Genomic DNA, 25,599 nt, shown 5'->3' on the forward strand with positions numbered 1-25,599 from the left:
GTACACAGTGTTATACCAATGTCTAGCACAGCATATGTGGACATTCAGTGCGGGTACGAGGAGCACACGCGAGCATGTTCACACCTCAGTAACAGAGTATGCAGACAAGACATAGCCTTCAATTATAAACTCTTTGGGGGCAGCAACCATCTTTTTGTTACGTGGGTGTACAGGGCCTAGCACAATGGGGTCTGGATCCCCAATAGGAGCATGTGGCTGCTTCTGCGATTGATATAATAAAAAGTATTATTCTTATAATTTTATTTTTATATAATAAGCATTTCTTTAGTGCTTTAGAACCAGTTTCCACTGGAGAATGCAATTCTGTTGAAATCTAAATGCTTTGCAAAATTATATCAATTTCATCACAGTTTCAATTTGGAGAAGGGTGGGAAAGGTTCTGACACTGTCAAAATACCATTTTGACATTTTTGTAATAAAACAAACATTCTCATTTTCCTTTTGAAATTATTTTTAAATTTTGAATTATATTTTATATCAGAATATAAAAAAATCAAATAGACTCAATGATTTTTTTCTGAATTTTCTTTCACAGAATTTCAAATTTTCAGTTTCATTCCTAATCTGTACAAAAACAAATCAAAACTATACACAAAGTGGAATTTCCACTATCTGCACAGCTCTAGCCATATGCTATAATTGAAAAGAGGAAGGATGTGGATGGATGCCCAGCTCTATTCTGGCTATTACAGATAGGCACTTTCATGCCTCATGACCCCTCAGAGCTATGATAATGTTCCTGAAGAAAAATTAAAATGGCGTAAGTAGTAGTCTGTGTCTTCATCAGACATTTTAATGTCTAGTGATCTAGATGCTGATGCCGCTTTCAAAGAAAGTGGTCACAGGAACCTGTTGCACTGCCTCTCTCAGTTTTAGTCAGTCATTCTTCATTCAGAAAGCAGCAGTGACAGAGTGGTTTTATCAAGCTGGGCTGTGTATCTAGTTATGGTTGCTGTGGAAAGTAAGTGGCTGATGAAAATCAAAGTTAAGGCTCGGTTATAGACATTACACTTTTGCTTCACAAAACATCAAATGTAAAGGCTACCTCAAGATAAAAAATATGTTGGTTATTGAGGTATTCAAATTTTTTTCAGTGATTCTAAAGGAACTGCCAATTGCTTGCAGATCCATCCAAGCCAAGTTATGGCAATGAAGCAAGTGAGAAGCCACTGGAATGTCTATTATAAAATACTAGTAGGGGAAGATGTACTTAGAAATAAATACAGGAAACTGGGGAAAAAAAGAGTCATCATATCAAATGTTTTTGATGTCAAAAGGAAACTTTTGTTTTGTTATATCTGGTAGGACATCCTCTGGGATGTCAGGTTTGTGTCATGCATTACTTGCAACATATATGGCACAAAGTTGTTGCAGGTTTTCTAGACCTAGATCTGGACCCATCCTGGGACTAAAATGCCTATAACAAACCTTGAGAGGTATGATGAATTACTCAGTATTTGTGTTATTAGCAGAAGGGTTGTTTGGATTCCCAAACCCTTTGGGAATCTGATTTGCCTAAGTGTTTATACATTGAACAAAGTGACATTCTATGAAAATATGAACTTTTAAATTATCCTCAGAACACAAATAGTTTATGTCTCTTTTAAAACCCCTGTAGAAAAGGAAAAGGACTACAAAAAAAGACCACTGAAAGGTTGCCTAGTCCCATCAGCCAATACTGTCACGCTACAATACTAACCATATCCAACAGTGCTGATTGACAGACATTCTTTCAATTGGGGGAACTTGGATAAACCACCAGAGTTCTTTTTTCATGATGATTGACATTCAAATTCTATTACTAAAAATGTGTGTGTGTGTGTGTGTGTGTGTGTGTGTGTGTGTGTGTGTGTGTGTGTGTGTGTGTGTGTGTGTGTGTGTGTGTGTGTGTGTGTGTGTGTGTGTGTGTGTGAATTCTAAAGGCAGTCTCTCAAGTTCTTAGAAAAATATGCCAGATGGTGTTTTGCTAGTAGGGAATAAAAAGTTGCTAAGAATGTCTCTACCCCATATTAATTGGGAGTTAATTAGAAACTCAAGATCACCTCTTTACCCATTGTATAAGAAAATGTTACCATACCCTGGAGGAAATACCAAACTTGCTTTTGCTAAGAAGGAGATTTGTGGTTGATTATTGTAAGAACTACTGATTATTTTGGTCAAGAAGCAGCAGCAGAGGACAAGATGGATATTTATAGTTTTGTTTGTTTTTTGTTTTTTTAAATATTGAAATCTTTTTCCTCCTTGTGTAGATAAATGAAGACACAGTTTTCAAAAGTGTAAAAAATGGGATAGGTGACCAGAACATTGAAGGAGAAAGATGCTGGACAAGCTAATACTGACTCTTGCATATCACTGCTTATTCAATACCTAACAAGATATACAGGTTCCCTAGCTAGCTGAATTAGCCACAATGCATTCAGTTTTCCCTAACCTGAGAAATTCAGTCTTCCTCAGACAAAGTTATGCTGAGGAAGTACAGAAGAGATGTAATATCTCTGTGTCAGTGCCAGGGATGGTCACCCTCAACACCGGGAAAGGAACAATAGGCAACAACTCCTGGTTTCTAAAAGACTAAGGACTGGTATTAGACAGAAAGGCTATGAAATAAACACTTTTCTTTTCTTTTTACTGCCAAGAGCAGAGGCACTTGGAAATAGGCTGAGGGGCATTACAACTACAATTTCTTAGAACACGCTGCTAAAGCAAATTAGGCAACATATCTAGACTGTAGGCCACATGGCGGGATAATTAATTATTCCATAAAGAAGGCCAGCAGAGACAAAACATCTGCATATGTACTATAATGCAGAGGCAGGGCCGGATTAACCTTTTGTGGGCCCACATATGGAGCATGGCGCGGGTGGGGGTGGAGGGGTCGGTCCCTGGATTGAGCAGCTGGCCAGGGGCATGGCATGGCAGGGGCAGCCCTGCTCCGCCCAGCCCAGTGCGAGGGCACTATTTACAAATTGGCAGTTGCCAGACGCATAGGGTGACCAGATGTTCCGATTTTATAGGGACAGTCCCAATATTGGGGCTTTTTCTTATATAGGTACCAATTGCCCCCCACCCCCTGTCCCAATTTTTAACACTTGCTATCTGGTCACCCTACAGATGCACAGTAGCCTGCCCTGTCCTGTGCTGCCAGCATGCCCCTTCCCCTCGGGGATGGGCCCATGCCACACCACAGAGCCCCCCCCCCCCCACCCAACACTGGAACAGCCCTCCAATTCCCTATGGCCAGAGCACCCCCAGACCCACTATGCCCAGCGCCCCCCCCAGACCCTGCCACAAATGCACAGCGCCCTGCACACCACCACCCCGCCCAAAGTCCCACTGCCCACAGTCCCACCACAACTGCCCAGCACCCCACACAGAACCCCCACTCCCTAGTGCCCCAACACACAGATCTACCAAACCCCCTCACAGCGCAGCACCCCTTTCCCTCCAGACACCCCCTTTCCCACACCCTGCCTCCCGGCTGCATTCACTGGCCCTGCTGGGAGGTGACAGTCTGCTGGGCTGTGCTGCCAGTGCAGCCATGGCTGGTCCCGGGGCGGGGAATCGCTCCAGCCCCTCGGAAGTGGTGCAATCAGCCAGACCAGGGCCTGCCCCAGCCGGGCTCCCTCAGGACCCACCTGCCTGGAGGGGCCCAGCCAAGCCCTCCAAACTGCCCCACCAAACTGGCCGAGACTGGCCAGGCTTCTGCACCAGTCTCAGGTGGCTCAGCTCCAGGGAGACAGGTGGTACCCCAAAGGTGGTGAGAAGTAGAGACTGCCCAGAGCCGTGCACTGGGGTCTGGCCAGGGGGCAGAGAGAAGCCGGCGGGTGGCGCCAGGGGGTGAAGAGGAGCCCTTGGCGGGCAGGCTGAGAGGAGCAAGTGGTGGGCAGGCTGGGAGGAGTCAGCAGGCTGGCGGGGTCTCAAGGCACAGTGCAAGCAGAACAGACCAGGGCTCCTTCTGAGCATGGGCCTGGCTCCATGGTGCCGCTGGCACCATTGTAAACCCGGCACTGTGCAGAGGAGTGTTCTTTATTTTAAGAGACCATGAAAACTGACTAACAAGGATTCAGGGAACCTAGTTACACAGTTAAAAGTTGTAGTATCTCCCTTGTAACTGAGTTACAAACTTGTGACTTGTTTATGGAAACTAAGTCTTTCCAGTAGAGTCGGTCAGAAAATGGAATTTCCTTTCTGCTGGAAATTTTAACATTTAAAATTCAGTTTTCCTTCTCAATTAGAATGAAAAGATAACATTTCAAAGTTTCAAATGGAACAAAAATTCTGGAAGTATCATATTTGGACCTAGCAACATATTTCATTCTTTCACAGGTGTAGTTAAATGGTTCATTAGCCTTGACATTTTTGGCTTACTTTGCAAAGGCATACAGTTTCTGTTGCACTCTTACATAATAGTTCTGGCAACGTTTCATTTCTTCCTATGCCTATGCATTTTTCAAACCAAAACCCCACACGATGACTCAGAATTCTAGAATACAATGTGGTAACTAGTTCTTGAAATAAATAGATTCAAGTAGAGATAACTGATCACGTCAGAAACCAAGTCTTTTCCAGGCTTTGCCACCAACAGTCAAAAGATCACACTGATTTTTATTGGAGAGAGTGTTTTGGTGGCTGCTATTAAGAACATTTCATCCAACCTCTGCTGTTTCAAGAAAGATTCATTTATAAGGTTAGTGTGTACATACTACAGGAACATAAATGTTTATCTGAAATACACGTTCCATTTGGGAAGAAGGTGAGCTTGACTTGCTGTAGCCACTCAGGCATTAAAATCAATTGCGAAATTTCCTATTCTTAATAGCAAAGGGAATCTCATGCTAGTACCAGTTATGGAATTCCCCATCCCCAACCTTAATCTTTCCATGTTTTTGTAGCATCACCTGGAAAAAAATATTTTAATAGTTAGTGAAAATCTGTCAAAAATATGGCAGAATTTTTTTCTTCTTGTTCTTCTTGTTGAAACAAAATATATTGCAAATTTGATTCAATAGGCATATATGCCAAGGCGCCTGCATAAGGGAACCTTCTCTGTTTGAACTCCAGAGTCTTTATATACCATTTAAAATTTTCATTTATTCCAGTACCTTTCAACAGCTTTGGAAAATATTGCTAAGACCCGCTGCCACTGGGAGCTATTTTAAAATCCCATCTGTTTTATTAACCAAGAATGATATACTGTAGTTTATATAGAATTTGATGTAAGAGGTTGCAGGTTGAAGTTTAGGATTTTAAAATTTCTTTTGATTAAAATTGTCAGTCTTTTAAATAAAATATATTAAAGGAATTAGGGACATTAATGAAACATTCTGCCAATACAATAACAGTAAAGTAATAAGCAATACAAAGTTGTAAAGAAGCTAAAATCTTCTGTGAGAAGCAGGGCCGGCTCTGGCTTTTTTGCCACCCCAACCAACCAGTAAACAAACAAAACAAAACAAAAAAATCGGTGTGGCTGGAGCGGCAAAGCAAAAAAAAAAAACCTGCGGGGCGGCCGGAGCCAGGGTCCAGGGGGACTCCCTGCGCTGCGGACGTGCCCCAGCAAGTGCGGGGAGGGGAAGAGGGGCGGCCAGGGCTTCAGCAGGGCGCTCACCAGGCGGCCACGACCGCCGCGCTGTCTGCCGGGAGGGCTCCGCGCTGCTCCAGTCGGCGGGGAGGAAAGGACGCGGGCTGCCTTACCGGGCTTGCTACAGACCTGACACCGGCTGGGGCACACGGAGTGCGCTGCCCGCTCCCAGCAGGGCGCTCCCCTCCTCTGCGCCACCACCCCCTACACGGCGGCCGGATCAACAAACAAAACAAAAAACAAACAAACAAAAAAAGCGGCCGTGTCGCCCTAGGATTGGGCGGAATGCCGCCATGTAGAATCTGCCGCCCCAAGCACAAGCTTGCTTGGCTGGTGCCTGGAGCTGGCCCTGGTGAGAAGCAACCAGCACATTTTTGTCTGCTCAGAAATAAATATATATATTCACAAAAATCATGAGTATAAAATATTTAATATTTGACAAGCCTCTCTAATAGAGATGAAACCAACAAGATTCTCAAGAAATTACACTGAAAGCTGATAGAAAGGATAACATTTCTATTGAGTTCTACACATTTTTTAGGCCACGCTATTGAACATAATAGGAGTTAAGTGAATTTAATAGAAAATACTTGCCATTGAAATCTTTAGGCAGGTTTACATTTTCTATAGAAATTTTTTCTGTTAAATTCTAAAGAAATTCCCAATGAGGGTTGAGTAATGTTTGATGCTCTAATGCTGGATTAGGATCTACTAGCAGAGGTGATGTTATGGAAGTCCCGGGAACTCAGTGGAGCTCCACGAAAGGTCCATAGAACTTGATCCTGATGCAGGATTAGAGTTTAAGTTACTTTGAGCCACTGCTTGCAGGTCTTGGTCCTAAAAGAGGTTGAAAACCTACAACTCTTATTGACTGATGTGGGAGATGTGATGGTTCTGAACCTCTGAAGAGGTACATAAGCATATCTTAAATGCTTTACTATTATATTTCTCATGGTTTTTCTATAGCCTTTTGTATTTAGTTATTATTTAATAAATGAATGAGTGTCTTTTGACAGTCCTTTGGCAAATAATGGCTGTGCTATGCAAATACATTAGGAGTAAGTGCAAGGGATACAAGAGAAAAAGGTTGAGTGCAACAGATTCATACATCAACAAACCAATGGTGTGTATCTTTCATATTAGATGTCTACAGTTTTTCTAAAATAAAAGTGGTCCGAAAGTCTAACTAAAGGATCATTTTAAAATCAAATGATTAAACTAGGGGCATATATTTGGCCTCTGTTTGAAGGGGGCATTTGCAACTGCAAACTTTTCACCTGCATTTGTGCCTGAAGTTTATTTGTATATATAAATCTGAGAAAATGCACGTTTAACCAGGGCCGGCTTTAGGACCTGCGGGGCCCGATTCAAATACCCGGCGGCGGTCCAGGTCTTCGACGGCACTTCGGCAGCAGGGGGTCCTTCACTCGGCTCCGGGTCTTCCGCGGCACTGAAGGACCCCCCGCCACCGAAATGCCGCCAAAGACCCGGAGCGGACCCCCCCGCCACCAGAATGCCGCCAAGGACCTAGAGCGGACCGCCACCGGGTGAGTAAAAAAAAAATTTTTTAATTAAAAAGGCGCTTAAGACACGGGGCCCTCTTAGGCATGGGACCCGATTCTGGGTAATTGGGGGAATCGGCCTAAAGCCGGCCCTGCGTTTAACTACCTGATTGTAAATATTCATCAGGAATTTAGAGGTGCAACTACTCAGATTTTCATTGCAAGCAGGAAGGATGGACCTCAGCATGGCTGAAGACATCTCATTTAAAATCTCACTTATAGAGTTTGTCATAGTTTTCTGAACTTTAGTTTTTTAGAATAAGAAACATAAGGCCAGATATAGAAGGGTTTTTTATTTAGTCCTCCTTAATAGAGCTGATCAGAAAAGCCAACAGAACCATATACTTTGAGGAAACACAGCTCTGTCTAAATCAAGATGCTGTGTGAAAACATATCAGTTTCACCACAATTTTGTTTTGGAGTTAAAAAGAGGAAGATTCCAACATTGTTGAAATATCCTGTTTTAACATTTTCAGAACAAAACACTTTAAATGTTATTTCAATTTTTATTTTATAATACAAAATAATAAAGTCTAAGTCAAAACAAAATGCTTTGATCAATCTGAAATATTTATTTTTAAATTTCTTTCATGGAGAACCTCAATGTTTTCAGGTTTCATTTTTAGTCAAAACAAAAAAAGATCCAAATTCTTAAAAACTTTCATGGAATGGAATTTTCAGCTCTACGCTTACCCTGTCAGAGTTTTCCAATATCATACAACTGCAGCTATGAGCAAAAAAAGACAGTTGAGCTGGAGCCCCTTTTTTATAAAAAGGAAGGAAGATAAGATGAGAGGACCTCATTTTTGGAACCTGATCCCCACATTCTCTAAAATAGCCTGAACTGGTTGAGCTTCAGGGTACATGGCTAGACTTACCTCTTTAATAAGCTTTGGGGCTGGAGGAACATAAAAAAGATTTATATTCGTGGGGAAGTGGGAACTGTTTGGATTTAACTTTGTTATGATTAGTCATATTTTGGTTTAATGCCAGAAGGGACCACCGTGATTATCTTGCCTGACCTCCTGTATGAAGCAGTCATAAAACTTCCTTGAATTAATTCCTATTTGAACTAGAGCATATCTCCAAAAAAAAATCCAATCTTGATTTTAAAATGGCCAGTGATAGAGAATCTACCATAAACCTGTTGTTCCAGTGGTTAACTGCCCTCACTGTAAAAAATATGAACCTTATTTCCAGTCTGAATTTGTTTAGCTTCAACTTCCAACCATTGGATTGTGTTATACCTTTGTCTGCTAGACTGAAAAGCCTAATATCAAGTTTTTGTTTCCTATGTAGATGTTTTTAGACCATGATCAAGTCACTCATTAACCTTCTCTTTAAGATGAACAGATTGATCTCCTTAAGTCTAAAGCTCCTAGCTTTAATTTTCATTTGTATTTTTAACTTTTGGAAAGGGGTTTTGATGGCACAGTACATTGTTTTGAGCAATAGATTGATGTTACCCAGATACTGTTAAAGGCTATTTATTGGACATGGACAATGTGCTTAGCAGTGTTAATGACACAGATAAACACGGTCCCTGCCCTAAAAAGCTACAATCTCTGTGTTTTAAGATGTCACAGACAGAAATATTACAAGGCACATGTTTCCCAACACGTACAGTACACCAACACTATGAGCACGTAAAATGTGCTGATTCAATCTGCATCCACTGACATTATTCCTCCTGAACTCACAGCCTCACTGTATGGAGACTGTCCGGATTAAGGATGGTTGCTGCTTCCACTGGAGTTTGCTTAGAGAGCAACATGAGAATCTCCTTTCTACTTAATCACACGCAAGCACTCAGCTTGAGTGCTGAACACCACCATTCAGAAGCTGACCACTAGATTGTTGATCAAATTGCAAGAGGATGTAGATATATTTGTGATCTGAATCTATGAAGGCATCCCTATAGAACAGGGGTTGGCAACCTTTCAGAAGCGGTGTGCCGAGTCTTCATTTATTCACTCTAATTTAAGGTTTCGCGTGCCAGTAATACATTTTAACATTTTTAGAAGGTCTCTTTCTATAAGTCTATAATATATAACTAAACTATGGTTGTATGTAAAGTAAATAAGGTTTTTAAAATGTTTAAGAAGCTTCATTTAAAATTAAATTAAAATGCAGAGCCCCCCGGACCAGTGGCCAGGACCCGGGCAGTGTGAGTGCCACTGAAAATCAGCTCACGTGCCGCCTTCGGCATGTGTGCCATAGGTTGCCTACCCGTGCTATAGAACATGATATGCCTGAGATTAATCCATGCTGCCACTGGATGTCACTGATGCTCTGCTTGTATAACATACATACTGTAATTAAATGGGAATTAAATGTGATCATTGAAGAGAAGACCCTTCCCCACGCACACACACACATACATAATGTGAAATTATAAAAGAAATAGACGTGACTGAAAGGTTAAATTATCAAGGTGTACAAATTGTATAGTTCAATGGTATTGATTTCTAAGGGATTAATGCAGGGGTAGGCAACCTATGGCACGTGTGCCGAAGGTGGCACGCGAGCTGATTTTCAGTTGCACTCACACTGCCCGGGTCCTGTCCACTGGTCCGGGGGCTTCTGCATTTTAATTTAATTTTAAATGAAGCTTTTTAAATATTTTAAAAACCTTATTTACTTTATATACAACAATAGTTTAGTTATATATTATAGACTTATAGAAAGAGACCTTCTAAAAATGTTAAAATGTATTACTGGCATGCGAAACCTTAAATTAGCATGAATAAATGAAGTCTCGGCACACCACTTCTGAAAGGTTGCTGACCCCTGGATTAATGGTTCTATCTATAAATTGGTACTACATCACTGTGTCTAACAGATGTATGCTACAGTCTGAAAGGGAAAAGACATTTCAGTGTCTCATAGTGATTTGATACAAGATAGTGCTCAAATTGAGGGTGGGGACAAAGATAGTTATACTAAATCCCTACTTTAAATCCTGCCAGTTGGTAAAAGCTGCAAATAAGAAAACCTTGTTGAGAAAGAGTTGAGGTATACGTACCATCATTTTATTTGAAGGGATGGTGAAAAGTAGCAATTCAAGACCCTAGGATGCAGAGGAATAATTGTTGCAAATATACTAAAATGCCAGTGATACCAAATAGGTCTCAGCCCTCAGTGTTCCTGGGTTGTATTTTTGTTAATATCATAAAAATATAAAAGTTTAGGAAATCCTACCTTCTGATGGGTCAACATGGAGAAAACCAGGCACAATACAACAGGTTGGAACAACTACATCACATATATTAAGAATGGCTATTGACAGATATAGAGAATTTCTAACAATGTATATAGTTTGAAGTATATTTGCGAATAGAACTCTGATATGTAGTAAAGGCCCAATCCTCTAAAGGGCTGAGCACCTTAAACTCCCTCCTTTGTTGTGCTTCATGGTTTCTGCTATTTTTACCTTCTTTTTCTTGAGATGTTTAAGTCTTGTAGGAAAACCAAACATGATGTTTTCTTACAAGCAAGGAAACAATAATACAGGAGTGGGAGGGGAAAGGGTAGCATGAGCAATGACCTGATGTGGTTCTTTCATCCCCACCCTGAACTCCCTTAGTTCTGCTTCATTCCCTTTTTCTCAGCACCACCTCTTTCTTGAGAGGCTTTTAAAAACTTATTTTCTTGTGAATAATTGGAACTTCTGAATCAACGATCTCATTTCCACTTAATCACACACAAGCACTCAGCTTGAGTTCTGAACATCAGGTCTCAGAAGCTGACCACTAGTCTGCTGATCAAATTGCAAGAGGATGTAGATATATTTGTCAGCTGAATCTATGAAGGCATCCCTATGGAACGTGATATGCCTGAGAATGAACCATAATCTGCTGTGGAATACTACACTGAAAGGAATGAACAGGAGTCTCTACCATCTTCATGAGAGCATGCAGGCCCTGAGTTACTGTCCAAATGCACCACCTTCCTGGGATTTGCTTTTATGTGTTACTCAGAAACACAATACAATATAACCTCAGCCTACCCAAGCTGGAGTTTCCAATCTCTCTGTTACAGCTCTCTCTGTGTGCAAACAGCCCACTTGCACTTCCTTTTTGACTCCACCTGCCACAATGAGTTAGCAGAATGTATACAGGTTTCTAAAACCTCTGGACAATTGTCTGCTTCCATGCTGAACGTGGGCACCTGACATTCACGGGGATCAGAAATAGTCCAACCTTTGACACCATCACCATCTCCGCGGTTACTGAAGAAGATGGAATTGCAGGTTTTGGAATTGCAACCACAAAGAGGCTACATGACTGCTACTCAACAGCCCAGATGTAATAGGACGGTCTGTCTCTAAGATCTAGGGGATCTGGATCCAGCCAGCCCTGTTTGATTACACTGCTCTACAGCCAAAATGCTTCTGAAATAAATGTAGTCAAACTTTACTAATTCTGGGTCACTGAGAATGAAAATGATGCTTAAAATTGTTGATTGGCTCTAGTTTTCAAGATATGCTATTGGGTCAGTATATACGACCCTTGACTTGGGAATGGCGGAGGATAAGTGAGTTATAAAGGGAAGGGATCTCAATTTAAACAAGAAATGACTAAAATACATCTTTGACTGGATCTATGAATAAATCTATGACTGGGTTTGGACAGTACTTGCTTTTTAGGCAAAACAATGAATGATGCAATCTGAAGCTGGTATTGCGTCATACATGATATGAATTGCATCATGTTATTCCTAGAAGTCATGGGTGATGCAATCAGAACGAAGATTACATCACTCTGCTGAACAAATTGCCCTATATCAGCTCTAGAAATCATACAGTGTCGTGCTCTCTTATTTGTCAGTGTTTGATTTTGCAAAGGGACACATTTCTGTTTAGCCAAAGTGAACAGAGATGCCTCGTACTTGTGTGAACAGTACAGATAACTTCTGCTATGTTTGTGGTGAAGTGACTTTTGCATCACAAAAGTGCAGTCTAACCACAATGGTTAAGAAAGCCTATCACCTTTATTTTGGCTGCAAAATTGGAGATCAGGACAAGAGGTGGGCCCCACACATATGCTGCAACACTTGTGCAACAAATCTTTGCCAGTGGTTGAACAGGAAAAGGAAATCTATGCCTTTTGCAGTGCCAATGATTTAGAGAGAGCCAACTGATCATACCAGCAATTGTTACATCTGCATGGTGCCTCCAGTAGGGAAAGGTGTGTCAAAGAAGAAAAAGTGGACTGTGCATTATCCAAACATTCCATCAGCTATACGCCCAGTACACCACGGAGAAGGACTGCCAGTTCCTGATGCACCAGAATCATTCTCACTTGAGTCAGACGAGGAAGAGGAAGAGGAAGAGGATGAAACTTCTGGTCCTGAACCATCAATGTCACAGGACCCACATTTTCTCCCATCCTCCTCCTCTGAACCACACCTCATAACACAAGGTGAACTGAATGACCTTGTCAGGGATTTGGAACTACCCAAGAGTAAGGCAGAGCTGTTTGGCTTCAGACTACAGCAGTGGAATCTCCTGGCAGGTGATGTTAGGGTTTCCATGTTCCGTGACCGTCAAAAGGATCTTGTCCCATTCTTCTTCATGGAAGGTGATCTTGTAGCCTGCAACAACATCGATGGTGTGATGGCAGCCCTCAACATCGTTCACGATCCAGATGAGTGGAAACTGTTCACTGATTCATCGAAGACGAGTCTTAAAGCTGTTTTACTGCCTAACGGCAAAGTTTTGCCATCAATTCCAGTTGGTCATGCAGTCCATATGAAGGAAACCTATGACAACATGAAACAACTTTTGAGGTGCATAAACTATGACCAACATCAGTGGCAGCTTTGTGGCGATTTGAAGGTTGTTGCTCTCTTGCTTGGTCTGCAGACTGGATACACAAAGTACTGCTGTTTTCTCTGCGAATGGGATAGTCGTGCAAGAGATTCCCACTACATCAAGAAAGATTGGCCACTCCGACAGTCATTGGAGCCTGGGAGGAAAAGTGTTCAGCATCCACCACTTGTTCAATCAAGGAAGATTTTGTTACCACCCTTACACATCAAGCTGGGTCTGATGAAGAACTTTGTCAAGGCCATTGACAAAACACAAGCAGCTTTCAAGTACCTCCGTGGAAAATTTCCAAGGTTAAGTGAAGCTAAGATAAAGGAAGGTGTCTTTGTTGGTCCTCAGATTTGTGAACTTCTTCGAGATGATGCATTTGACCATGCACTGCATGGCAAAGAAAAGACGGCATGGAAAGCCTTCCAGTTAGTGGCAATAAATTTTCTTGGAAACAACAAGGCAGACAACTACAGGTTGTTGGTGGAAAACCTCCTCAAGGCATACAAAAGCCTTGGTTGCAACATGTCACTAAAGATACATTTTTTGCACTCTCATCTAGATTTTTTTCCACCGAACTGCAGAGCAGTGAGCGACGAGCACAGCGAGCGATTTCACCAGGACATTGCAACAATGGAGAAACGCTATCAGGGCATATGGAGCCCATCAATGCTTGCAGACTATTGCTGGACAGTGACAAAAGATGCTCCATTTAATGAATACAAGAGACAAGCTAAGAAGCGCCGAGTAGACACTGAATAGGACTAAACTATGTACATAATAGTTTTTTGCCTTTTGTTTCATAATAAATTTTATTTATATAACCCTTTTGCTGATTTTTAAAGTGTTACATAAACAGGACAGGTGAAATATTATCATGTAAAGCAACCATAAGCACATGAAAAGACCTAGGTTTACAATTTATGTTTAAAACTCTATCTACACAATATACATAGACATAAAATGTAAAAACTTAAATATCTTAGAAACAGTAGCCAATCAGTCATTTTAATTGTCATATTTGAATTCAGCACATCAAAATACATAATAAATAGCACATTTTATCTCTGAAGCAGACGACGTCTCAAAAATTGTAGACCAGTGTATCAGACCCAGCTGGGAGGAGGTCATAGCCCTATAAAGGGCTATTATAGCTCAGTGAGCAGAAGTGAGACAGGCTCCTTACAGTAGAAGCAGGAGAATTGAAGGGAAAAGGTGTATTGTTCTGTCAGCACTGAGAGAATAAGGGGGAAAGCCTCTGAGAACTGTAGCCCATGGTGGGCAGAGGAATGCCTCTGTTTTGACAATTTGCCTAAGTTTTGTGTTTGAGTTAATAAACTGTGCCCTGAGGGAAGGGCCTGAAACTGACTTGGGTGTGGTGCTGAGTTCTTCCTGGACTGGCGAGGGAACCACCAGCCTACATAAGGGCTCTGCCCAATGAGGAGAATTTTCATTCTAGAACAATCATCTGAAGCCAGGATGGCCCGCAGGTTCAAAGATAGAACACAGCTCTCATCTACTGCAGGCAGTTCTGGCACCATTGCTGCAGTTGTGCTATAATCAGGTGTTATCAGGTTACCTGTTGCTGCAGTAGTAGTTGCTGCTACTATCAATCTGCCATTTTGTCTACTTCTGTGATAACAATGGGCACCCTACATTCAGTATGGTTAGATATATCCCACTGCTTGACACTAGTTCTAATAGGATCACTCTTTCAATACTTTTATGCCAGGGTAGGAAAGGAAATCAAGAGGAAATAAACACAATTTAAGCACCCTTTTGGCTGTTTGCCTCCTGGGAGACATTTATTCTCTCACTGTTCCCTTTTTACTGGGGCGGCTTCACTAAAACAAGAGGAAACATCCTTTCAGTAGGAATACCATATAGTCCCAGTCATCCCTATGTCAGGTAGATGGTGAATAAAGTAGTGAGTGTTGGTCCCTTTCCCAGGCTTTCATGCTCTCCTGTCTGTATGGATGGAAGGAAGCTAAGTTCTGCTATTCCTTTCCTAGAACCACTTTATTAGCCCATTGAAAAATGTAGCTTTCTATGGTTTCCCTGTTAACTAGGCATAGTTGTCTGATCCACCTTTCAACTGCCTAATGGGCCACAGCTGTCAGCCTCTCTCAAGACTAGATGCTTAAGACAGTGGATGGACTTTTCATGGTTCAGTTGAGGATGCAGTACAGACACTCCATCACATAGGGTAATTAAAGTGACATAGGGTATTCTAAATGCCTTAATTCTCAACACAATCTCCATGACAAATCCTAGTCAGCCTGTAAACCTGTTTACTTCTGTGTAGTGCTCTATTTATCAGAACATTGGTTCTCGGCAACAAGATAATCTGTTTATACATTTGATTCAGTACTGAGTGCATTGCTTATATATATTGTGGGAACCATATAAGAACCTGGACAGACAGAAGACAGACAGATATGAAAGACTAGGAGTTTAAAACTGGTACGAGCTTGCCATCTGAAGCTAAAGTCCAGGTTTTTTTTCCTTGCCCTTTTTCCACTGACACTTTCTTACAACTAACACTGTAAGTAAGAATACGGCTTAGTAGAGGCCCAGGGATGTGGCAAAAGTTAGCTACCTGTCCTACTGCTTCCATTACTCCATATGGTTTGCTACCAACCCTGGCTGTGGTAGAACCAATGGGGTGAGAGAGGAGGGGACTTGGATTTCTTTTTGGGTGAAATTCATCATCATCACATCAAGTTAGACCAGCAGAGTTTGAGGCTATTAATATTCTTAGTCAGTTAGCTGCTTATCTTTTTTGTGACTGAGAGTGTAAATTAGAGAGTCATAGAGTCTAAGGCCAGAAGGGACTATTCTGATCATCTAGTCTGACCTCCTGCAAAACACAGGCTATAGCATCTACCCAGCTGGTGTGCAGATGATATCTAAGATATGGCAATATTTCTTTCATTTAGAATTGGAAATAAGTACAGGAATTTGGATACCATTGCCTGATAACCTCATTTTTAAATGGGGAGTCCGGTATATATAAAAATACAATATAATAAAAGTACAATACTACAAAGAACATTTCCCCCTTTTCCTTTTTCAACAGAGAGCATTGGGAAGCCTATCCTATGGGCTATACATATGCTGGGCTGGAAATGGCAACCATTCTCTTTTCCATGCTAGTATTTGTCCTCTTTGCTGTGTTTGGAATCTACAGTGAAAACAGAGGTCACCACCATGGTAAGCAGAAAATTTAGTTTCCTTTTAAAAATGATTTGTGGCCTGGTTCACCTCTGTTTACCCTCCAGTGGTGTAACTCTGAAATCAGTGGAGTTATACCAGAGTAAGCCTGGGTTATGATTAATTACCCTCATTGTTAAAAATCTATGCCTTATTTCTAATCTGGATTTGTCTAGTTTCAGCTTCCAGTCACTGGAGCATGTAATCCTTTTGTCTGCTAGTCTGAAGATCCCTCTTACCAAATTTCTGTTCCTCGTGTAGATACTCATAGACTGTAATCAAGTCACCCTTTAATCTTCTCTTTGTTAAGCAAAATAGATTGAGTTCCATGAGTCTCTCACCACAAGGCATGTTTTCCAGTCCTTTAGTTACCCCCTCCACTCTTTCAATCTTGTTATTGAATAGTGGGGGCTGGAACTGGACACGGTATTCCAGTAGCAGTCGCACCGATGCCAAAAACAGAGGTAATATAACCTCTCCTTGTTTCTACTTGAGAGTCCCCTGTTCATACATCCAAGGATCACATTAGCCCTTTTAGCCACATCATCATACCAGGAGCTCATGTTCAGCTGATTATCCACCATGACTCCCAAATCTTTTTCAGAGTCATTACTTTGCAGGATACAGTCCTCCCCATCCTGTAAGTATGGCCTATCTTTTTCATTCCTAGATGCATGGCCTTACATTCTCTGTATTGAAATGCACATTGTTTGGCTGTGACCAGCTTTCAGAGTGATCTAAATCATGCTGTATCAGTGCCTTGTCCTTGTCATTATTTACCCGTTGCCCAATCTTTGTATCATCTTCAAATTATCAGTAATGATTTTATGTTTCTTCCAAGTAATTGATAAACATATTAAATAGCATAGGGCCAATAACCTCTCTCTGAACCACTAGAACACACCCACTTAATGGTAATTTTCCAGTTAAAATTCCATTACCACACCTATTAGGCAGTTTTTAATCTATTTAACAAGTATCATGTTGATTTTGTATTGTTCTAGCTTCTTAATAAAAAATGTTGTGTGATACCAAGTCAAATGCCTTACAGAAGTATAATGCAGTTTTGTTGTAGCCATGTCAATCCCAGGACATTAGAGGGATAAGGTGAGTGAAGTAATATCTTTTATTGGACCAACTCCTGTTGGTGAGAGACACAGCTCTGTGTCATTCAAAACCTTGTCTCTTTCACTAACAGAAGTTGGTCCAGTAAAAGATATTACCGCACCCACTTTGTCTCTCTTACAGAAGTCTAAATACATTTCATCAACTCTACAAGTTTGGTTGACAAAGATAATCTCATTTAAAAAACCTGACAGTTTCCTGGCTAAAATGTTCAAATTCAGCATTTGAATTATTTTTGTCAGTTTTAACCTCAAAAGATTGAGCCATATCCTCAGCTGATGTAAATGTATGTAGCTCCACTGAAGTCGAGATAAGATTTTGGCCCATGGTCTCTTTAACTCTATGCTCTTCATGCCAAATGTTTGTGCATGGTACTCAGTGACATAGCCTGCTTCAAGACTGATAACCAAAATTCTTTCTTCATTACAGATACTGGACAAAAGTTAAGTTTCTCCACAGAAGAATCGGTTATAATATGATCTGCATTTTCTTTCACTACTGGGAAATATATACTAGCAAAAGAATACAGAGTATTAGAAACTAACTAAACAGGTGATATTTTCCAGTTGGTCATTAGTCTTGGGATATTCTTACTCTTTCGGCATCTGCCCACTGTACAAACAAGAACTAAGATTGCCAAAAAGACAGATCAATTGGATGTAAACATTACAAAACAGACTTTGCATCATGTGTGGCAGAGGCTAAGGAATGATTGGCTCATTCCTGCTTTTGGAAAACAGGAAATTTAACTATTAAACATGCCATGAATTTTCATAATAGTTAGCTAGTTTCAGCTCTTCTGCTCTCATTGTTCTCTTTATTGTGTGTCCAGCCAACCTTGTGTCTGCTTTTCATTTCCTCTGCTCTCAATTCTTCTGGTTCTGGACCTCTACTTTAACATCTTGTGACACACCAGACCTCAAAGTAGCACCCTGTAACCCCCATATTCATCATTTATATATGGTTGTGATATTTCATAGGAAGCATGCCATGTAAGATATCATAGGAAAGGTCATGATCTGCTGAAACCCACTGTTCTGTCAAATTACATATATTGTTAGTGTGTATACAGTTATGAGATTTTGCTGTATGGTTGTTATTGAAATATGTTATAAGTTTGGGAGTCATCCATTGCTAGTTCTCCAGTGACAACAAAGGAGGTGATTCACACCAAGGTGGGCATTAAATAACCATAAATCAGCAGAGGAGATGTAAACAGGGATTTACAATTCTGTAAGAGAAGTACCGTACAATGGGGATTGCTCAACCCCGTGACTCAGCAAGGCCCACCAGGCATGCCTGGGCTAGTTTCTTTCGAGGGACATAGAGTATAAAAAAAGGGACAGTGGCATCATAAGGGCATCTTTCTCCTCCCCGCACCTGCACTGGCAGCAACAAGAACGCTGAGAAGACAAAGACTTCAACTCAGGAGACTGGTCCCAGGCTTAAAGAGAAAGCCTGTGTATTAAGGACCGTAATCTACCTGTAACATCCAGAGGGGTGAGAAAAACTGCTTGATCCAAATATTGCTCAGTCTAATAAGGTTCAGGATTTAGATTGCATGCTTACTTTTTATTCTGAGGTATCTATCTCTGATCTTTTATGCCTACCACTTATAATCACTTCAAATCTATCTTTCTGTAGTTAATAAATCTGTTTTGTATTTTACCTAAACCAGTGTGTTTTGGTTGAAGTGCTTGGGAAACTCAACTCTGCTTACATAGGCTGGCGTGTGTCCTCTCCACATCGAAGGAGGGGCAGACTGGTAATGAACTTACACTGGTCAGGCTTCTGACCAGGGCAAGATGGCACAGTTCTGGGGTGCAAGGCTGGGGGCTTCGAAGATTTGCTGGTGCCTTTCTTTGTGTGATTTGTGAGTGGCTCCTGGAGCATTCATGCAAACTAGCTGGGTGTAGGGCTCCACATGCTATTGTACTCCATGATAATGCCTGAAGGGGTTTGCTGCTTGCCTCTAGCAAAGCATTGTGAGAGACAGCCCAGGCTGGAGAGTTAAGGGGGCACAGTGGTACCCCAGTTACAGGTTGTACCCCAGGGAACCCATCACACATCTATATTATATTCTTTAGTTATACCACACCCAAAAGAATCTTCCTGAATATGGTTATAGATATAAAGTGTGTTTCTTCATTAAAAATCTTGATTTTCCCCACCTATGACTGGAAAAATCAGCCACTCACTTCTTTTTTTTTTTTTGCCTTATTTTCCCCTGTAATGTAGCTCTACTCCATTATTCCTGGCATTGCAACAAAACAGAAAATAACCACACTGACATTCACCAACAACTTTCATGTCAGATCACGGACACCAAAAAGAAGAAAGCCTTTACAAGTTTATTATGGCACTAATGGGCACCCTACGGCATTAGTCTCAACAGAACAGCCAGGGACTGAATGGGCATGGAGAAGGAACTATCCTCTCAACTGAGAAGAGTCAGGGTAGAGGCACAGGTGTGCATGTGCAGCTGTTGCCCATGTCATACCTGTTCCACAGCTACACAAAGGCCTTCAGTCAGCAGCTTTCGAACAAACCCGAAATGTTGAAGGTGCATATTAGTGTCCACATAAATGAAGTCAAGCTGAAGCACAGTTGAAAATACATCCTTTAATCTTTTGTGGATTAAAATTGTCTTGACTTGCTAAAACACTATATTGCAGAATCAAATTACTGTTTCCAGAAACTGATAGGAGCAGCTTTCATAACATTTTGATGTGTGGCTATTTTAATTTTAACATTAGGCTGAAATACGAGAGTATTAGCATTCCTGAAACATTCTTGTTGTAAGAAGAATGCACACTCTTGAGCACCTCTGAGTGCCCTCCACTTCCACTGTTTAGCACTTTGCAAGACTGAGCACTTACTGCAACACGGCCAGAAATCTTCAGCCCTTTACCATTATAATTTTGCATTAGCGTTTTGACTGTAAAATGTATTTTAAACATTTTTAAAGAAAAATTAAACTTCAGCAACATTTAGTGTTTTATTATGTGGGTGCTATAGATAAAAGTATCTTCCTGCCTTCCCTTTCCCTCTATTAAATGATGTAATATTTTGAGGTGCAATTTCCCAATAAACAGTGAAAGGTACTTTGTTATTGGAGAGAGCAGTAAATAATGGAGAGATGCAAAAGGCTACACAAGCCTGAAACAAATTAGCTTTTAGCTGATGCACATAGATTTCCCTGTCTTGATTCTGACCCTGATTTGTCAGAGTAAACCAAAATCAGGTGAATTGAAGCCATTAAGGACCAACACTTCTTCTTGATCTGTGTTTTACAGACTTTCACAATAAAATGACACAAACTAAAGTGAAGCAAACATTTTCTTTCACTGACTACATTAATCTACAAAGAAGACTTTAGAATAGTCTAAACTAAAAACCCCTTTAATTACAGAACTGTCTTGCCAGTTGTCAGAAATAAAGGGAAGGGTAACAACCTTTATGTATGCAGTAACATAAAATCCCTCCTGGCCAGAGGTACAGAGTCACTTACCTGTAAGGGTTTAATCAGTTCAATTATCCTAGTTGGCACCTGATCAGAAGGACCAATGGGGAAAGAAGATACTTTCAATCTGGAGTAGGGGGAGTCGAGATTTTGTTTCTGCTCTCTTTGTTGGTTTCCTCTCGGGACAGAGAGAGAGAGAGAGAGAGAGAGAGAGACAGACCGACCAAGCAGGTAAACCAGCTCCTAAAAGGATCCTGAAATAATACATCTAAAATTACAGAAATTGTAAGTAATAGCAAGGAAATGTGTTAGGTTATCTTTTGGTTTAGCTTGTGAATTTTCCCTATGCTAAGAGAGAGGTTTATTCCTGTTTTTGTAACTTTAAAGTTGAGCCTAGAGGGGAATCCTCTGTGTTTTAAATCTTTTTATTACTCTGTAAAGTTACAGTCCATTCTGATTTTGCAGGTGTGATTCTTTTACTTTCTTTATAATAAAGTCTTCTTTTAAGAACCAGATTGATTTTTAGTGTCCTAAAAACCAAAGGGGTTAGTCTGTGCTCACTTTGTTAACCTATTGGTTAGTATATTATTCTCAAGCCTCCCCAGGAAAGGGGCTGAAGGGACTTGGAGTTCCTATTTCCCCAAAATATCTTCCCCAAGTGGTCCTTTTCCTGAATCTTTGTCTAAATCACTTGGTGGTGGCAGCAATACTGTCCTAGGACAAGCAAAGGATTTGTGCTTTGGGGAAGTTTTTAACCTAAGCTGACAGAAATAAGCTTAGGGGATCTTTCATACGGGTCCCCATACCTGTATCCCAGAGTTCAGAGTGGGGAGGGAACCCTGACACCAGCCTTTTATTGAGTCACATATCAAGTAGTTGCATTCACTTCAGTGGGACTATTCTTAAGGTATATCTACACTTGGAGGTAGGTGTGTGATTCTTAGCTTGAGGAGAAATACTTGTGCAAGCTCTTATCAAGCCAGCGCACTAAAAGTAGTAGGGTAACCATGGTAGCACAGGCAATGGCTCATGAGAGTGTGTCTCCTGGAGCTGGGAATCACACCCCCAGCTCTATATGTAGGCACACCCTTAAAATAAGGCCCACCTCAATGTGAATGCAGATGAAAGATTCTTGCCCTAAATTCCTGGCCCATATTTCACGCTGGGTACAATAAGCATTTCTGTAAATATGCATGCATATATTTGACACTGATAAGATTCCTGCATTTGTATGCTTAGGGGCTGGATTCTGATCTCAGATACACTGGTGTAAATGCAGAGTAACTCCATTGATTTTAAAAAAAATTACAATAGCATAATTGAGATCAAAATCCAGTCCTTTCTTAGTTCAAATATTTTGAGGGCCACCCATCAGGTCACAGATTAAAAATGTTGACTTATATATAAGGCTAAAGGAGAAAGAGCAAACCATATTTTTTCTTCCAATAATGCTATTATTAGATTACCTGAAGATGAAAAGACAGTGTTCAACTTCGTGTGCAGGGAAAGGGTGGCTTGAAAACTTGTGCAGAAATCAATGTCCATCAGAACCAACAGTAGCCGCTCGGTGTTACTGCAATACAAATAATAAACAACACCTTCCATGGGAGCATGAGAATGTCACTGCATTCTGTAGTGCAGTGGTTCCCAAACTTTAACAACCTGTGAATCCCTTTCACTAAAATGTCCAGTCTCGTGAACCTCCTCCTAAAAATGATTTCCAGGGATTTTCTCCTTTACCTGAGTATAAATTATAAAAGCAGTGATCTTGGAAATATAAAATTTGTTTTTATGACATGCTTATTACACACCATTTATTAATAATCATCACAGTATTTATTACATTATGAAAATGGCAACACTCTTCCAATATGTCACTTTCTTAGCTTGTATTACTTTGAATAAGCCTGTTATAAGACAAGACTCCTATGTTTCATCAAGGAGTATCAGATGTGAAACAGCATAAAGGTATTTAAGAAGCCAACTCAAAGAGTTCCTCTTACATGAGCATTCAGGTCTTGAGCAGTCCAGGCAAACAAACAAAGCTTAAACTTGTTCTTCATAATAATTTTAAAAACAATGCTAGCTGCCTATTTAATTTTAAAAACAGCAAAAAATATCCACCTCCCTTTCCATTTCTTATAAAGAGTCTTGAAGTTTAAATCTCCTCAGTGTGATAGATATGCTTGCTTTGATCTGCTTAGCTCTTGGAAGTCCAGGGGCATCAGACTGCTGGCCCCATGCTGCCTGGGGTCCCTAGGGACAGCTCTGTCCACCATTAGGGAATTTTTCCCCCCAAGAACCCCCCATAACATTTTGCGAAACCCCAGTTTGGGAACCACTGCTGTAGGATGAAAAACAATGGAGATCACCACTACAAGGGAAATGGAAAGTTTCACTCATTCACATCCACCCACAAAGTTCCCGGGATTTTACTACAAACCACTCACATTGTCATAAAACCATCATTTTTATTTAAGTTATGCTACCTCGGAGCTTCATAATCACCCATGTTATCATAATTTTGAAGTCAATATCACAACAGTTAACAAATAGCAACTTAATATATAATTAACGTATAACTTAATGTATAATTAGGATGAAGCTATGTGACAAAAGTATTAACACCAAGTTCCACTACTGAAATTATTTACCTCTGTAACACTGCCTACCCCAGTGAGCCAGACTAACTCACATGTAGTCTCACATGGCTGCACAGGGAAGTAAGGGGACACAAGGCAATCGCCACCCTCATGTGCAGCTTCCCAGGACTTGCCTGGTTGTGGGGAGAGGGAAACAGAGCAGGGTCTGCCTAGCATCTGGGTTGGGAGAGGGGAAAGCCTAGAGCCTGTCCGCATCACACTGGCCAGCAGAGCTGACCAGGCCTGAAGGGGAAGTAAAACGCATGTTACAAACAGGTGCAGTAACTTACCATCCCCTAGATCATCACTGATCTTGCAAGATTTCAGCTACCTTGGGGTCAAAACTGTATAACAACAGCTTAAAAAATTTTGAAGTTGTTGAGTGTGACCCTTAGCCCTCATTCAACCTTGAACACTAGGCTAAAATAGATCGGATGTAAATCCTGTGGTGTGGTCATTAGTAGAGCTGGGCAAAAACATGGTATTTTCTGTGAAAATTGTCAAAACAAATGAATTTTTTTCCCAAAAAATTCTAACTGAAATTTCTAGCTTTTTTATGGAAAAATAAAAAAAAAATCCCATTTCAGTTTCTCATTTAAAAAAAATGAACCAGAAATTAAAATAAACAAAAACAAAAAACAAACAAGAAAAACAATCTGCTTGATTTAGTTCACGCTTTCCCTCAAACAAGTATCACCTTTAGGCTAAGGTTAAGCATGAGTCATTTCTATGTAAGATATTTCTAACGCATCTATCATCATAGCATTTAAGCACCATTTCTGACCCAATTGATTTTTGTTGTTGTTGTAAAAGTTAGAAGAGGTGAGTAACAGTGGAATGGCTCCTGCAAATAACCTATCAAGAATATACTGGAAGAGAGTGTTACTAAATCCAATTGTATCTACATAGCATGGGATTATCTTGTTTCTGAATTCTCCTAGATAAGGTTTATATGTTGGTTTTAGTTTAAAAAAATAGATTTGCCATTGATTGTCCATAACTTAATTGATTCCTTTACCAAAAGGTAAAATTATCCAGATGAAATATTAAACCACCTAAAAATCTCCATTGCTTGCACCGTGATAGGGATTTTGCAATGAACATAAAACTATTACAAGAAATGCAGAAAGACATTATCTAAATGACTAGGATGCACATAGCAATTTGTCTTGTAAATTGTGTGACAGTGTGAACAAGTTGCAGTTTTAATTAGAGCTGAATTAAATACTGTAGTGCTAATCAAGTTAAATATCCCATGGCAAACAAAATTGCTGGACAATTTCAGTGCTTGGTGAATTTCTGCAGCTGCCTAACCTAAATCATTCCTCTCTATCATGGAAAGATGAACAACCATACGGCTAGATTCTGTCATCTTGGAATAACGTACAACTCAGCATCAGTAGGGCTTGGTCTACACTACCCCCCCTAATTCGAACTAAGGTACGCAACTTCAGCTACGTGAATAACGTAGCTGAAGTTCGAAGTACCTTATTTCGAATTAGTTCAAACTTACCTTGGTCCACACTCGGCAGGCAGGCTCCCCCGTCGACTCCGCGGTACTCCTCTCGGCGAGCTGGAGTACCGCAGTCGACGGCGAGCACTTCCGGGTTCGACTTATCGCGTCCAGACTAGACGCGATAAGTCGAACCCAGAAGTTCGATTTCCAGCCGTCGAACTTGCCGGTAAGTGTAGCCAAGGCCTAGGAGTGGCAGAATCTGGCCTACAGATATAAACACAATGTGTAAAATTTTCATATCTCTGTGATAGCTTTGGCCAAATCAATTGTGGCAACAATCACTGGCAAACACTATTAAATTCTGCCCTCAGACGTACATTCATGACTGTCATGAAAGCCAACTAAAAGTATATGCAGTTGAATGTAAACTTCACCACTTTTTTTTTTTTGCGCCATGTGTGTGGTTTATTTTCCAGAACTACAGTCTCATTTCCCTGACATGCATTTAAAAAAAAAGAAAAAGAAAAACAGTCAGCCCAACAGACAACCACAGGAAGTGGCTCTAGACTTGGTCTGCATATGTTTGTGCATACATATTATAAAGAAATAGTGTGGAAAATTCAGCAATCTCACCACTTCATCATTACTTCCTCTGCTTATCATGTCAGTTGGCCAATTTCTTGAGATGGTGTGGAGGAGTATGGAACAAAAATATACA

The 25,599-nt window shown here is 40.7% G+C and overlaps 1 long non-coding RNA gene across 1 annotated transcript in view; it reads right to left on the minus strand.

The window, feature by feature from the left end:
* The window catches only part of LOC135983667 (uncharacterized), a 92,582-nt gene that overhangs the window by 26,454 nt on the left and 40,529 nt on the right, over window positions 1-25,599 (minus strand). Inside the window, exons 3-4 of the long non-coding RNA XR_010601391.1 lie at window positions 22,250-22,356; window positions 19,821-21,037 (exon numbers count right to left, since the gene is read on the minus strand). This is a non-coding gene — a long non-coding RNA (uncharacterized LOC135983667). The remainder of the gene's footprint in view (window positions 1-19,820; window positions 21,038-22,249; window positions 22,357-25,599) is intronic.

This window comes from Chrysemys picta, chromosome 5, assembly GCF_011386835.1.
Source record: "Chrysemys picta bellii isolate R12L10 chromosome 5, ASM1138683v2, whole genome shotgun sequence".
In the NCBI taxonomy this organism is placed as follows: Eukaryota; Metazoa; Chordata; order Testudines; family Emydidae; genus Chrysemys; species Chrysemys picta.